Source organism: Schistocerca gregaria, unplaced genomic scaffold (assembly GCF_023897955.1).
Source record: "Schistocerca gregaria isolate iqSchGreg1 unplaced genomic scaffold, iqSchGreg1.2 ptg000483l, whole genome shotgun sequence".
In the NCBI taxonomy this organism is placed as follows: Eukaryota; Metazoa; Arthropoda; class Insecta; order Orthoptera; family Acrididae; genus Schistocerca; species Schistocerca gregaria.
In genome coordinates, this window is record NW_026061892.1 from 955,183 (window position 1) to 959,649 (window position 4,467).

At 58.0% G+C, this 4,467-nt stretch overlaps 1 pseudogene; it reads right to left on the bottom strand.

The window, feature by feature from the left end:
* Positions 1 to 2,980: 2,980 nt before the first annotated feature.
* On the bottom strand, positions 2,981 to 3,135 carry LOC126313456 (5.8S ribosomal RNA; annotated as a pseudogene).
* Between the last annotated feature and the right edge of the window lie 1,332 nt (positions 3,136 to 4,467).

A 4,467-nucleotide genomic window follows, 5' to 3' on the forward strand; every position in this document is an offset into this window, starting at 1 on the left:
TGCGTCAACACCCGCTAGGACCATCGCGATGCTTTGTTTTAATTAGACAGTCGGATTCCCCCAGTCCGTGCCAGTTCTGAGTTGATCGTTGAATGGCGGCCGAAGAGAATCCGCGCACCCGCGCGCCCCCGGAGGAGCACGCTAAGGCGGACGCGGCCTCGCAGCAAGGAAGATCCGTGGGAGGCCAAGGCATGGGACCGAGCTCGGATCCTGCACGCAGGTTGAAGCACCGGGGCGCGAACGCCGCACAGGCGCGCGCATCCTGCACCGCCGGCCAGCACGAGGCCAACCAACGGTGAGAGCAGACCACGCCCGCGCTAAACACCCGCACTTACCGATACCCCTACGGCACTCACCTCGCCCAGGCCCGGCACGTTAGTGCTGACCCACTTCCCGACCAAGCCCGACATGCCCCGATCCTCAGAGCCAATCCTTATCCCGAAGTTACGGATCCAATTTGTCGACTTCCCTTACCTACATTATTCTATCGACTAGAGGCTCTTCACCTTAGAGACCTGCTGCGGATATGGGTACGAACCGGCGCGACACCTCCACGTGGCCCTCTCCCGGATTCTCAAGGTCCGAGGGGAAGATCGGGACACCGCCGCAACTGCGGTGATCTTCGCGTTCCAAACCCTATCTCCCTGCTAGAGGATTCCAGGGAACTCGAACGCTCATGCAGAAAGGAAAACTCTACCCGATCTCCCGACGACGTCTCTGGGTCCTTTTGGGTTACCCCGACGAGCATCTCTAAAAGAGGGGCCCGACTTATATCGGTTCCGCTGCCGGGTTCCGGAATAGGAACCGGATTCCCTTTCGCCCAACGGGGGCCAGCACAAAGTGCATCATGCTATGACGGCCCCCATCAACATCGGATTTCTCCTAGGGCTTAGGATCGACTGACACGTGTGCAACGGCTGTTCACACGAAACCCTTCTCCGCGTCAGCCCTCCAGGGCCTCGCTGGAATATTTGCTACTACCACCAAGATCTGCACCGACGGTGGCTCCAGGCAGGCTCACGCCCAGACCCTTCTGCTCCCACCGCCGCGACCCTCCTACTCGTCAGGGCTTCGCGGCCAGCCGCGAGGACCGGCCATGACTGCCAGACTGACGGCCGAGTATAGGCACGCCGCTTCAGCGCCATCCATTTTCAGGGCTAGTTGCTTCGGCAGGTGAGTTGTTACACACTCCTTAGCGGATTCCGACTTCCATGGCCACCGTCCTGCTGTCTTAAGCAACCAACGCCTTTCATGGTTTCCCATGAGCGTCGATTCGGGCGGCTTAACTCGGCGTTTGGTTCATCCGACAGCGCCAGTTCTGCTTACCAAAAGTGGCCCACTTGGCACTCCAATCCGAGTCGTTTGCTCGCGGCTTCAGCATATCAAGCAAGACGGAGGTCTCACCCATTTAAAGTTTGAGAATAGGTTGAGGTCGTTTCGGCCCCAAGGCCTCTAATCATTCGTTTTACCGGATGAGACTCGTACGAGCACCAGCTATCCTGAGGGAAACTTCGGAGGGAACCAGCTACTAGATGGTTCGATTAGTCTTTCGCCCCTATACCCAGCTCCGACGATCGATTTGCACGTCAGAATCGCTACGGACCTCCATCAGGGTTTCCCCTGACTTCGTCTTGGCCAGGCATAGTTCACCATCTTTCGGGTCCCAACGTGTACGCTCTAGGTGCGCCTCACCTCGCAATGAGGACGAGACGCCCCGGGAGTGCGGAGGCCGCCGCCCCGTGAAGGGCGGGGAAGCCCCATCCTCCCTCGGCCCGCGCAAGGCGAGACCTTCACTTTCATTACGCCTTTAAGTTTCGTACAGCCCAATGACTCCCACACATCTTAGACTCCTTGGTCCGTGTTTCAAGATGGGTCGTGAAATTGTCCAAAGCTGAAGCGCCGCTGACGGGAGCGATTATTCCGCCCGAGAGCATCCCGGGCCAACAGCGGCGCGGGTCCGGGGCCGGGCCAGGTAGGTCCGTCATCCGGGTAGAACCGCGCGCGCTTGCCGGGAGCCCTAGCGCCCAAAGGGGACAACCGACTCCTCCAGATATACCGCCGAGCAGCCAGCCAGGACATTGGGTCTCTGCCCAACAGACGCGAACCGAGGCCCGCGGAAGGACAGGCTGCGCACCCGGGCCGTAGGCCGGCACCCAGGGGGTCGTGTCGTCCTACTAGGGGAGAAGAGCGGCCCACCGCACACTGGAACGGCCCCACCCCGCGGCGAGTGGAAAGGCAACCGGACACGACCCCGCCGCGGATTGCTCCGCGCGGGCGGCCGGCCCCATCTGCCGAGGGCGGGGGCCAGTGGCCGGATGGGCGTGAATCTCACCCGTTCGACCTTTCGGACTTCTCACGTTTACCCCAGAACGGTTTCACGTACTTTTGAACTCTCTCTTCAAAGTTCGTTTCAACTTTCCCTCACGGTACTTGTTCGCTATCGGTCTCGTGGTCATATTTAGTCTCAGATGGAGTTTACCACCCACTTGGAGCTGCACTCTCAAGCAACCCAACTCAAACGAGAGGTCCCGCCGACGTTCGCACCGGCCGCTACGGGCCTGGCACCCTCTACGGGCCGTGGCCTCATTCAAGTTGGACTTGGGCTCGGCGCGAGGCGTCGGGGTAGTGGACCCTCCCAAACACCACATGCCACGACAGGCGGCAGCCTGCGGGGTTCGGTGCTGGACTCTTCCCTGTTCGCTCGCCGCTACTGGGGGAATCCTTGTTAGTTTCTTTTCCTCCGCTTAGTATTATACTTAAATTTAGCGGGTAGTGTCGCCTGCTCTGAGGTCGTTGTACGAGGTGTCGCACGCCACACCGCCAGCCGGCTGTGCACGCTACCGAGAAAGTACCGGTATGCGAACCGCCAGGCGACGGGCCGCATCGCACGTTTAAGGAGACGCGGCCGGCCACACAGGCGACCACGACACTCCCACGTCTCCGAAGCGGGACAAACGCCGCGCGCTTCAGTATATGTAGCCGACCCTCAGCCAGAAGTGGCCCGGGAACGGAATCCATGGACCGCAATGTGCGTTCGAAACGTCGATGTTCATGTGTCCTGCAGTTCACATGTCGACGCTCAATTTGCTGCGTTCTTCATCGACCCACGAGCCGAGTGATTCACCGTCCTGTGTGATCTTTTCTTTTTCAGTCTCCCACTGTCTCTTTCAAAACAGTAGCATTTGCGGGACTGAGGCGTCTGACGGCCCCTGTTCCACTAATTTTTTTTTGTGTCCAACGGCCTCACAGCCGATGGGCGTCGTACGGCTCCACACCGGAGCGGACAGGCACTCGGGCGAACGTCATTCAAAACCGGCGCCAGGCGCCAGGTACCGCAGGCCAGCCGCTACAGAGCTTCAGCGCTCGTACCACACAACAACAACACTTCCGCTAGTTTTGAGAGGCACGCGTGGTTCCGCACGCGGCGCACGGCTACTGCCGTACAGGTAGCGTGTTGCGCGACACGACACACACATCGAAAGACATGCAGTCTAGTCGGTAATGATCCTTCCGCAGGTTCACCTACGGAAACCTTGTTACGACTTTTACTTCCTCTAAATGATCAAGTTTGGTCATCTTTCCGGTAGCATCGGCAACGACAGAGTCGATGCCGCGTACCAGTCCGAAGACCTCACTAAATCATTCAATCGGTAGTAGCGACGGGCGGTGCGTACAAAGGGCAGGGACGTAATCAACGCGAGCTTATGACTCGCGCTTACTGGGAATTCCTCGTTCATGGGGAACAATTGCAAGCCCCAATCCCTAGCACGAAGGAGGTTCAGCGGGTTACCCCGATCTTTCGGCCTAGGAAGACACGCTGATTCCTTCAGTGTAGCGCGCGTGCGGCCCAGAACATCTAAGGGCATCACAGACCTGTTATTGCTCAATCTCGTGTGGCTAGAAGCCGCCTGTCCCTCTAAGAAGAAAAGTAATCGCTGACAGCACGAAGGATGTCACGCGACTAGTTAGCAGGCTAGAGTCTCGTTCGTTATCGGAATTAACCAGACAAATCGCTCCACCAACTAAGAACGGCCATGCACCACCACCCACCGAATCAAGAAAGAGCTATCAATCTGTCAATCCTTCCGGTGTCCGGGCCTGGTGAGGTTTCCCGTGTTGAGTCAAATTAAGCCACAGGCTCCACTCCTGGTGGTGCCCTTCCGTCAATTCCTTTAAGTTTCAGCTTTGCAACCATACTTCCCCCGGAACCCAAAAGCTTTGGTTTCCCGGAGGCTGCCCGCCGAGTCATCGGAGGAACTGCGGCGGATCGCTGGCTGGCATCGTTTATGGTTAGAACTAGGGCGGTATCTGATCGCCTTCGAACCTCTAACTTTCGTTCTTGATTAATGAAAACATACTTGGCAAATGCTTTCGCTTCTGTTCGTCTTGCGACGATCCAAGAATTTCACCTCTAACGTCGCAATACGAATGCCCCCGCCTGTCCCTATTAATCATTACCTCGGGTTC